This window comes from Lissotriton helveticus, chromosome 5_1, assembly GCF_964261635.1.
Source record: "Lissotriton helveticus chromosome 5_1, aLisHel1.1, whole genome shotgun sequence".
Taxonomy (NCBI): domain Eukaryota; kingdom Metazoa; phylum Chordata; class Amphibia; order Caudata; family Salamandridae; genus Lissotriton; species Lissotriton helveticus.
Window position 1 is genome coordinate 654,184,890 of NC_136065.1, and position 12,186 is coordinate 654,197,075.

A 12,186-nucleotide genomic window follows, 5' to 3' on the forward strand; every position below is an offset into this window, starting at 1 on the left:
GTATGTAAATCATGCACCGGGGAATAAAAATAGTATTTGTGGTCACGAGGTGCCCCATACACCACGCATCATGTAGGTGTATACACGAGCACCACTGTTCAAAGTTCTGTGTGGTGCGGGTACTAATTGCTGCATGTAGGGGTGGGGTAGAGTGGTTGAGTTGTAAATCAGGCACACAGTAGAAATCACCCTCCCAAATCCCGGCACTGAGTGGGTCATGAAGGAGCACTGGGGTAAGACTATTTAGGAACTCTGCTTGGTTGTAGTTGGGCACATACAAAGCTACCAGGGTAAAGGGAGCCCTGTCCAGGTGTCCCTTCAGTATGACGTACCTCCCATCCATGTCCACCCACTGTGTACCCAGAGCAAAGGGAACCCCATGCGCAATGCAAATGAGAACACCACTTGCATAAGCCAACAGTGCGGTCCCATAAGTCTGGCCTCTCCATTTAGAGCTCACTTTGTGGAGCTTGGGTGCTGTGAGATAAGTCTCCGGTAGCATGGCAATGTGGGCATACCGGCATTTGAGATATGCATAAATGCGGTAGTGCTTGGCCGGAGTGGCCATACCCTGCACATTCCATGTAATAATGTGGCATTGCAGAGTGGAACAATCAGATGTCGGCAAGGACATGGCTGCAAATAGCACAGAGGAGCTCAGAGTGTGTTGAAAAATAGTGCACCTCCCTCAGTCTGATTTGGCCCGCCCATGCAGATCCTCCAAGAGTGCTCCAGATACAGTGGTGGAGAATACCTAGAGAGACCTCATGTCGATAGTGACAGACTCAGAGAAAAACTTACAGAGATAAACATTAATTAGCCAGTGCAGCAACATTCCTCCCAGGGCAGTACTCGCAAAACGGTCTGCCCATGAATCCTTAGATCTAAAACAACAACCAAGGAAAAGTAAGAAAATACAAGCAACAGTCCTCATGGGAGCAATGGTAGGACATGTCACAAGAGCAAGGCATCCTTGTCCAAAGGCCAGGCCCATGTAAGACGGAAGCAGATGTGGGCCTCTCTGAGACATCAAGCGAATCATCAGGAGGGATAGGAAGGAGAGAGGGTTCAGCGCCCCATGGACACAAGTCAGAGGAGGGCATCAGCGGATCTTGGGGTGACCTTGGGGGCTGTGTTGCTGGATGCCAACAAAGACTCAGAAGCACGGACGTCGGAACCAGAGCTCTCAGACAGCTTATCCTGGAGGGCAGTGAAGGAGTTCATTTGGTGGTGATGCGCGGCTACCTCCACCGCTCATGCCTATTCCACGGCAACATGTTCTCGATCCGGATGGAGACGTGCCGTCTTGCGTCACCGATGCCTTGATTTAGGTATTACCCAGGTCTCCTCTTCATGTTCAGTGTCAGCTGTGTGAGCAAGCTTTTTGCATGGAGCCAGATCCAGACCTCCCCCGGGGTGGTAAGGATATGAGAGGAGTCACCATCGATAACCTTAAGACTCAACAGTAACAAGAGAGCGTATCGGATTTGCAATTTGTGTAGATGTTGTTTAACTTTTATGTAGGAGCCGTGCTGGTGTTGGGGCATCTAGAGTATAGTCAGGATAGGCTGCAATGAATGTGTTCCCGCTGTGCCACGGGCCCTTTGAGTGGAAGAGCTGGAGGATAAGTTTTTGAAAATTGAGAAATCAGGCAATGAGAGGGTGGGGTGGTGCACCAGCCCATTGCGGGCACCCAGGGACGCAATGCACCCTCTCAACAGAGAACAGAGCAGGTATCATGTCCTTCAACACAGTGTCCAAAATTCATTCTTCCTAGAGCTCAGAACTGGGAAGCTCCGCTCTCTCTAGGAATCCAATAAAGTGAATATTATTGCGCCAAGAGTGCCTCTCCACATCCTCTGCCCTGCGAAGCAAAGCCACCACTTCCTCCTGCACCACCACAAGCGTGGACTGTAATTTGCATATCGAAGAAGACAGTTGGCTTATTGCCAATTCTGTTTCATCATTTCTCTCAGACAGCTTGCGGTGGTCCACACGTAGGAGGCCCTTTATCTTAAACAGTTAACAACCACTACCAAAGGCAATAGTCCTGGCTAGTTTTAGGTGTATGTCAATTGTGTAATAACACGGGATGCAATGCAGAAAGCTCAGAAAGGCACCTAAATACCAGTTGAGTGGCACTCTATGGAAGCACAGAATTTTATTTTATATGTTTAATGTACACCCTTGATTACATAGACCACCCCCTTTTTGAGACCCCTACTTATTTTACCCCACTTAAAGCCCTGTCCCTTTCCAACCTAACAGCTTTCCCCTGTGTCTCTCTGTTGTGTGCATGCATGTGATTCATACATCAAAAGCTAGATAAAAAGTGTGGTACAGGAAAGAGGCATACAATATTTGCAGGAGAGGACATGGGACAATTCATGTGGGAGGACTAGGATAGTCAGAGGAGATGGCCATGGCAGTACAGTGAGTAGAGGGTAGTGACAATAGCATGGTTGGTAAAAAAGGGCAATGGATGGCTGGGAGTCAAGAGGTCAAAGAGAGAGAAGAAGGAGGATGGAGTATGGCAGTGCCAAAAAAGGAAGAGGGAAGTGGGCTCCTCGTTGGGAGCAGGTGACAGGGGCATAGCTTAGTCAATGATATTCGGGGGGTGACTCTGGAATTCCTCAACAAAAAAAGCAGTGGGCTGCAGGGTGGAGGTGTGAGATGACCAAGGTTCAGGATGGACTGGTTCATGAGTAACATGGTCAGTAATGATTTGTATTAGGTGGGCTTCAGTCTAGAAGCCACAGTGGGTGAAAAACGATGGGTTGGAAGCTACCCTGAGCGATTGCCAGTGGTTAGACTGTTTGCAAGCATTCATCTCATCATCTATTGGGTGCTTGATCACCAGCAGTGATCAAGCACAGCTTTCTGGTCTGCAACTGCCAATGTTTGTGAATTCCAAAATGTAGTACATTTGCACCTATTCCAGGCTCTAGTTCGCGCCTTTTACAAACCATTTTATCAAGTGACTTACAGCCCATGTACTAAGCCCAAGTCACAAATAGAGGAGTGCACGCAAGCAACTTAATAGGATGAGCTAAGCCAGAGCTGAGCCATGGGTGTGGCTTGGCTCTAAGAGTCCGTGCACAGCCATGTAGATCGTACAACAAACATAATGTAAAAAAATGAGACAATCGCTTCAACATTTTGAAAAAGTGTATTTCTTTAACTTGTAGAAGCATTTCACCTTTGTACATCAGATTATATTACTGCACAGACATTTATTAAAAGTTATAGTTTTTAGAAACTTTAATGACTCGCTTCCCCTACCACCAAGACAATGCCATTACTGAACTAAGAGGCAAGTCAATAGTCATGTAGAACCTACATGTGACCTACATTCTTATTGTAGATGGGGCAACATTACAGTCTATTAAATCAAATATAGGTGTTGCTTGTACATCGCATATCCTGGGCTCATGTAGTTAAAAGTGCACCCATGTGTAATAATAAAGAAAATATGTGCCTAGGATCACACAATTTGGTTGAGCTTGGAAGCCGTATTGATACCAGGCTATCTGGTTTCTCATTTTGAAGTTCAGCCTCTAGATGTATATCTCTGTCACTCTCTCTCTCCCGTTTATATCAAAGGTCGCTGTTTTATCTTTCATTCTTGGCTCAGGAGGAGAAAACCAACACAGAGATATTAGACCCAACCCAACTCAAGACCCAACTGCCAAGTCAAGAATGCATTTATTTGGGGGCTGTCACATATACTGGCAGGTAAGTTATATTGTGACAAGTTGTCGCATGAAAATATGGCTCTTCTACTCATTCTGGAAGAGGAAAAGACATATGGTCTGCCAGATCAGAAATGGGATGGAATTCCAAATCCTAGATATGAAGCAGAAGAAATCCCTGTAGTTTATCTTTTCCTTCTTGAATTGTTTTATGTACAGCCTGATGATGCTCCTGGTGCATGCTATGCTTGGTTCCTCAGAGTTCTTATTTTTGGTCTCCGGTATTTAGGGATATTTATTTGCTTTAACTGTATTGTTTGCAATCCAACATGTCTTAAAGGTGATGTGAATGGGCATGTGGAGCCATAGGGTTCTCATACTTATCATTTGCACAAAGCCCTCTAAAGAGACAAGCTGGTGCACTTAAGAGACTCTCCAGTGAAGGCTGTCTGGTTCCTGGGATTCAGGTCAATTGGTCATTGCTTACTTTGAAACAAGGCTTACTGGTAGGAAAGACTTTGCTGTGCAGAACAGGGTCAGCATTTGGCCAGAGGTCCTTGATTTAAACGTGATACGAGTCTAATAAATGAGTTTGATGTGTGTGCGTGTGTGGAGTTATCGTACTCTTGCAGTCTATGAGTCTTGGAGTGAAGCCATCAAGCTCTAGGTGTTTGACACATCCCTACACCCATTATTATTTCCAGCCAATGAAGATGAGCACACATTGTGTCTTGGTGGAGTTCAACTGGAGCAGACATTGGTGGGCATCCATCCCTGACGATAGTCAGGAGTTAAATGTTGCAGGAGTTAAATGTTGCGGCCAGAGGATGTCATGTATGCACTGATGATTGTTGCCTTTCAGACCAGAAGGGCTAACACGTTCTCTATTTACATGTGGATGAGGAAGCCTCAGTCAGCAACACAGGTGACGGGGATCATTGCGTACCTGAAGGAGCTGGAGTCTGTTCTTCAGAAATGATATGATCCAATGCAGGACATTTCCATCAAAGCTCATTCGGAGTGGGTGCGAAGATGTCAAGTAGGTTGATCAAGACAATAGGAAATTAATCAGGATAGCTCAATATTAGGGCATTATCAACAGTCTGTGTGTTTTTTATCTCCATTCTGCAGTGCAGTCTGAGCAATGACTTGTAGTTTTGCAGTAGGCTGCCAAGCCTGAACTTCTTGTGAAGCTGATTCACAAACACTGACCGCTCCGCTATCAGGAAGATGCACGGAAAGATGGGCAGCATTTTAACAAATTTTAATACATCAATTATAAAAATACAGTAAATCTTGAAAATTCATTAAAAAATTTCAGTACTCATTATATGAAATCATATAAAAAAGTCAGTGATCTGTGTTAAATTTGAGTTGGGGCAGTGTCCATAAAAGACGGAGAGTTTTACCCTGCTAGGTTTTGCCAAATTACTAATCAAATTAACATCCGAAAGGCAAAATCCACTGTCTTATGTAGTTTCCTTTCCAGGGTTTGTTTATCTATTGATGTATTTTGTACTCACTGAATAAGTCAGGAGTTTTAAAAAAAATTTATGGGGCTTTTTTGATATGATGTCATATAATGAGTACTGTATTTTATAATTAATTTTCAAGATTAACTGTATTTTTATAATTGATGTATTAAAATTTGTGCATTAGTACTTTCACATCTTGATTAGAGGGATTCTATCTTCACAAAATAATTGTTGACTTGGTATGATGTTGGCTGTTTGATATAAGAACAAGAGTGCATCATTTATGTAATGATAACGCTGGATAGTTCCAAAGGGAATTTTGTCTTTTAACTACTTGATCAAAAGAAAGAGAGACCTACCCCGCCCCCCAGATATTGTGCCAGTGGCAAGAATCCAGTCAGTCCTAGGAGACCCTCTTCAAGTTCAGGAGGACAAGAAACAGCAGTGTGTGCAGCTAGGTGGAATCACCACCCTTGAGGGGTTTTGCCAGGTCACAACCCTATAGAAGAGAATCATGAATAGAGAAGGGAAAAACAATCCACAAAGATGCAGTAATTGTAAATGTGAAATGGACTGAGTGAAGCGGAACCCTACAACACAGAAAGTTGTGAGGCATAGACTATTTCCTGCTGCTACTACTTAAAGTCACCACGAAGTACCTACCCTAGCCTGTTGACTGAAAGGGCATCCTTGATTGATTCTTGTCTTAGGTTATACTGCATTTCCCAGCCTCCACCAGTCCATCTTGTATCTCTTCTAACCCAGCCCAGGACCCGCTCTATGCCTTCTGGGGCCGCATTATACATGCAGCCCATTTTCCTTTGTTGCGCTGGTCGCAATGAAGGAAAATGCTCTGTAATATGATTAATGTGCCTCAGGGCAGCTACGAACGTGCGCTGCCCTGGGGGAAGCACATTCATGTAAAAAATTGAGTGGCTGCTTTGAAGCCATTCTGTGGTTTCACAGTGCAATCCGCCTGCACTTTTATAGGGGATTAGAGATCCCATTGCAGGCGGGTGCGGTCAGTGTCTGCACCCGACTGCAAGGAGATGTCTGGGGTGTCCATAGGACCCCCTTTATCCCCCTCCAGAGGGCAGCTCTCAGGGGGCGCATTGACAGTGCACCACCTTTTAGGTGGCGCACTGTCAGTCCGCCTCATAAGAGCTTCTTTGCCTCTGCTGCTCTGCGTCCGTAATACGCGCAGGCGCAGAGGCATAGGGGCATGCAACAGAGGGAACGCCCTGTGAGGATAGCTCTAGCGCTTTATGTGCAGTAGCACTATCTGTATTACAGAAGGGGCCGCACAAGCATCTGCGGCCCCTTCTGTAATTCCAAAGTGCCCCAGGGGGCGCGCAAAGCAGGCGCAAACACTCGTTGTGCCCCCGGAGCACTTTGTGTTATACGGCTCCTGTTCACCAATGTCTTTGTATGGGGCAATCTACGAGCAAGTCTTTCTCTCTTCTTGCTGACCTGGCTAGATTTGAGCACTGTGATTAATTGTCTTCTCACAAATGTTTATCTTTTATAAATCTCAGGTACTGCCTGGACATTTTAATTATAGGTCAGTTATTTTATGCACTGCCTACCTTTAAATCTGTAAACCCACACCATGTTCTGATTAAGTCTTGCCCATTTCCACCATTGAGCATTAAGGGCTGACGGTGTGTTCTTGGTGCTTGATTTGCAGGGCCACAGTCGGTACGCCCCTGGGATAGGCAGTGGTAAATGATCATAACTCTCACAATTGTGTCCTAGTATCCCTGTATGCCGGGACCCCGAATTAAGTCTGACAAAAAGAGAAGGGCAGAAAAGGTAGAATGGAGGAAAGGCAGGTTAGGAATACAACAACAAGCAAAGAAAGCAGGGATGGAAACTATGCTGTAAGACTGAGATACACAGACAAGGAGTGAGGGGATGGAAGAAAAAGGGCTGAGTTGGACTAGCCAACCTTGGTATTCAGCAATCCACCACTCAACACTGGACTCTGAACAAAAACTTTGGTCCACTGTACTTAATGTTTTTTTTGTTTTTTTTTTTACAAATTTAACACTACAAATTAAATGCATGAAGGAACAGGTGAACCCGATGCAACATTATGCCACAAAGCGACAGTTCCAACATTTCAAAATTATTTGTTGTGTGTCAGAGAACAAAAACAAGACCCACTTCATTCTGCCTTGACTGCATAACTGTATTGTGCAGTATTTGATGGCAGCAATTACATACGAATCAGGGCTTAACTGCAAGTTAATGCCTTGGCTGGATTTACTCCCTGGATCTGTCTTGTTCGCTCACCTCTTCCAGCCAGTGATTGATTGCCAGTTTCCATTGGTGATGGCGGCTTATGTACGAAAACAAACCCCTAATTCACTAAAACAGTTTATAGCAGCTTAGGATCTGCTAACAAAAAATGGTTGCCAAAATGCGGAAGATTCTGATTAACCGTCTTATGTCTGTGGTCATTGGTAATGCCTTTCATTGGACCAACATTGATCTTACAAAGATGCCATTGTACAGTAGCCTTTTGAGGCCACCCAAGCCCTGGGGACGGATGTGATTAACCCTCGTGCAAAGGAGATGAGTTGCACCTGTGCATGTTTTCAGAAATGAAGCATCTGTTTTGCCTGAAACCATATCCTGTATTTTTGGCTCACGTGCAGCATACTTAACTAGCTAAAGATATTTCAGTCAAAACACTCTGAAACACTTACAAACAGCGCAACAGCAACTTAACTGTTTGTTAGCAGATTTGATGGTTGTCTTCTGAGAATAAAACCGTACATTATAAAAATAGAAGACTATGGCTGTTCCTTTTTCACTCTCAATGTATTGATATCCAACCGTGGCCCGTGCAGGTGGAGCGGTGGAGCCGGGTGTTTGGATTTCGACAGACGACAATGAGGGAAAATAATTATTTAATTAATTTTTCCTCATCATCGCTCATCGAAATCTCCCCCACCGCCTCACCGCTCTTACCTGCACGGGCTGCTGATATCCTGAGAGGCTAAAAGAAGAGGTACAGCTGCACCATTGTCAGCGTCTGATGGCCTTACACTAAATATGTGGACATGAATGGCTCATGTAGTTACATTTCAAATCAATCTATATCATGATACATATGTAATGCAGTTGTGTGGCTGCAGTTCCACTGCCAGCACCTAGTTGTCTTCAAAGACGACATTCAAGCACAGAGGAAGAAGTCTGCTGCAGCTGTACTCACAATCCAGATATCCTCAGACACATGAAATGCATTTGTAATGCTGCAGTACCACTGTCATCCTCCACTGCAAAAAAATTCTAATGAAAAAGGTTGCTTAGTGTACTCTAAGACAGTGCTTCCCAAACTTTTTAGAACCACACCCTCTTTTTAAAATGACTAACTGTCACCCACTTAGATTTAAGGGACATGAGGCAGGCGATTTTTTAATGCAGTGGTCTTCAAACGTCCTAATGCTGCGCCCCCCTTTAAAAAAATAAAATAAAATCCTCGGGCTCCCCCTCAATTTTTTCACAATTATTCTACTAAATTGGCAATGTTTGAAATATATCTAAACATATTTAATCGTTGCAGTTAAGCTCTGTCGCCCCTGTTTACACATACTCCCATTCAGGATACTAGTCACAAAAGTTGTTAGTGATGGCCCATTACAAGGTTGCTTACTGCCACTGATCTTTTTAACACTTCAAATAAAGCACGATGCTTCACTTGGCCAGAAACTGGTGCCGCCCCTTAAGTATCACTTAAGGCCCCCCAGGGGGGCCCGCTCCCCAGTTTGAAGACCTCCGTTTCAATGTGACTAAAGCATCCTGTGATTCAGAAAAGGGGGTGGTGGTGATGAACAGAGTGCCTGAATTAAGCAGACCACTCTTACCCAGTCCAAAGATCAGGGCTTGATCCATCACAGTTTTTTAGCTCACTGCACCATCCCAGCTCAGAACTTGGCTATATGCAAATTAGTCTGTTCCTGTCCCAGTGCATGATGGGAACAGGGCAAACCAAACTACCAAGCCAATTCTTGTACTGGGAAGGAAACAAGCTTCCGGGAACCGGTTTCTGCCATTTCAGGCGTCTTCGGCCCGGCTTGCTTGAATCCTGATGGTGCAATGAGCAAGGGACTCACATCTGAGTCCATCACCACCTCCTTTTTGTAATTATTTTGGCCACCATGAGTGTGGAAGGGTATGCTCAGACATGAGTCCCTTGCTCATTGCACCATCAGGATTCAAGCAAGCCGGGCCGAAGACGGCTGTAATGCCAGAAACCGGTCCCCGGAAGCTTGTTTTCTTTCCAGTGAAGAATTGGCTTGGTAGTTTGGTCTGCCCTGTTCCCATGATGCACTGGGCCAGGGACAGACTAATTTGCATATAGCCAGGTTCTGAACTGGGATGGTGCAGTGAGCTAAAAAACGGTGATGGATCAAGCCCTGATCTGTTGACTGGGTAGGAGTGTTTTGATTAACTCAGATACTCTGTCCATCACCACCTCCTTTTTGTAATTATTTTGGCCACCATGAGTGTGGAAGGGTATGCTCAGACATGAGTCCCTTGCTCATTGCACCATCAGGATTCAAGCAAGCCGGGCCGAAGACGGCTGTAATGCCAGAAACCGGTCCCCGGAAGCTTGTTTTCTTTCCAGTGAAGAATTGGCTTGGTAGTTTGGTCTGCCCTGTTCCCATGATGCACTGGGCCAGGGACAGACTAATTTGCATATAGCCAGGTTCTGAACTGGGATGGTGCAGTGAGCTAAAAAACGGTGATGGATCAAGCCCTGATCTGTTGACTGGGTAGGAGTGTTTTGATTAACTCAGATACTCTGTCCATCACCACCTCCTTTTTGTAATTATAAAGCATCCTGTGGCAGTGCACAGTCATTTGCAGGCAGCACATTTTCCATTCAAAGGGCCACTAGATTTGCACAGACATGCAGTTTTACCGATAAAACTATATTGGACACAAATGATAACAAATGGAAATTGGGTTTCCATGAATATTTATTATTTGCACATCACCAAGTATAGTGTCTTAATTTGTTTTGATCCTATTAACATCATTGCTGTCATCACACTTCAGAATTTTAAATAATTAGCTTTTTATTTGCTCTTCTGACAGCTGAATGTGTATCGTTTATCTAGAGGTATTCACATTTTGGAATGTGCAACAAAAACTGATATCCTACAGCCTTTCCTTTCACATTCTCTGTACCCCAGCAAGATTGTCACATAATTCACTTTATTTTTTTTCTTCCCTGACTAAGTGAGAGCCACCACTCCCCATATTGTCAGAAGACATATGCTGACATTTTACCTTTTTGTGTGAAGCACAGCAAATGTGACAAGATAAATAAAAATTCTAAAGGCATCTTTATTTATTGCTTGGACTTTCATGGCCCACCAAAAATCACCTCTGTCCGACCCACAGCTTAGGAAACACTGCTCTGAGGAATGATAGATATAGTTAAACCTCTTATTGCAGTTGTTAGACTGAAGCACAGCTGTCAAGCTAGAAGTACTCAATGTGAAGATATGTGGAGTAAAAATGTTTCCTTAGTCAGGAAATACATTTGAACACCAATAATCTGCAATTTCTGTTATATCGTTGATGAAGCCACTGTGAAGTCAAATGTGATACCACCTGTAATGTCAATGATGATGTAATTTGTGATAACATCTGTGATGTTATACCAGTCAATGGGAATCCAACGAAATCCGATCGGGAAGCATCCGGATGCATCGTACTCCATTGGTCAGACTCTCCTGATCCGAGGGGGTTGGAAACCATTTCCAAACCGATTCGGTTGGGAAGCTTTCCAACCCGCATCAGAATCAAGCCCTTAGTAGCTTAGTACAATTCATAAGAAGTGTATCATGATAACCCAATTCTAAATTTCTGTATAATACAACTTGTGCATATAACATGTCAGTTATATCAACCTGTAAACACCCTCTTTGTAAACCTTACGACTGCAAAAAGTGCTCAGTGCAACAATGTAAAAGTGCATGTGCATAACCCTGAGGTGAAAAAGCTAAAAAATGGTTAGACTGGGAGAATGGCTGGAGTTGTTGATTAATTCATTGTTTAATATATATATTCCAAGAAGAACTGCCGCACCCTCGAGAAAGCCTGGCGAAAGAACCCGACCACAGACAACATGACCGCCCTCAAGCAAGCCACCCGCAAACACCACCAGCTGATCCACACCACCAAGAAGACAGCATTCAAGGAACGATTAGACAACAACGCACACAACAGCAAGGAGCTCTTCAGCATCGTCAAAGAGCTCTCCAACCCCAGCGCCGGTAACAACGACATCACTCCCTCACAGGACCTCTGCGACTCACTCGCCACGTTCTTCCACAGCAAGATCGCAGACATACACAACAGCTTCGGCGAACAGTCCACGCACCCAACCACAGAACCGACGCCCCCCACCACCACCCTCCACAACTTGACCCCAGTCAACACAGAAGACACCATCCGGACGATGAACACCATCCACTCCGGTTCACCAACCGACCCATGCCCTCACCACGTCTTCAACAAGGCCGACTCCGTCATCGCACCCCAAATCCGGGACATCATCAACTGCTCCTTCAACACCGCCACCTTCCCGGAGAGCAGGAAGCACGCCGAACTCAGCGCCCTCCTGAAAAAAACATCGGCAGACCCCACGATCTCAAGAACTACCGCCCCATCTCGCTCCTCCCGTTTCCTGCAAAAGTCATCGAGAAGACCGTCAACAGACAGCTGGCCGCCTTCCTCGAGACGAACGGATCCCTCGACCACTCACAGTCCGGCTTCCGAGCCAATCACAGCACCGAGACCGCCCTCATCGCAGCCACTGACGACATCCGAACCCTGCTCGACAACAGGGAAACAGTGGCCCTCATCCTCCTGGACATCTCCGCAGCGTTCGATACTGTTTGCCACCGCACCCTAGTACAACGACTCAGCAACGTCGGAATCCAAGGGAAGGCCCTGGAGTGGATCATCTCGTTCCTCGCCGGAAGAACCCAGAGAGT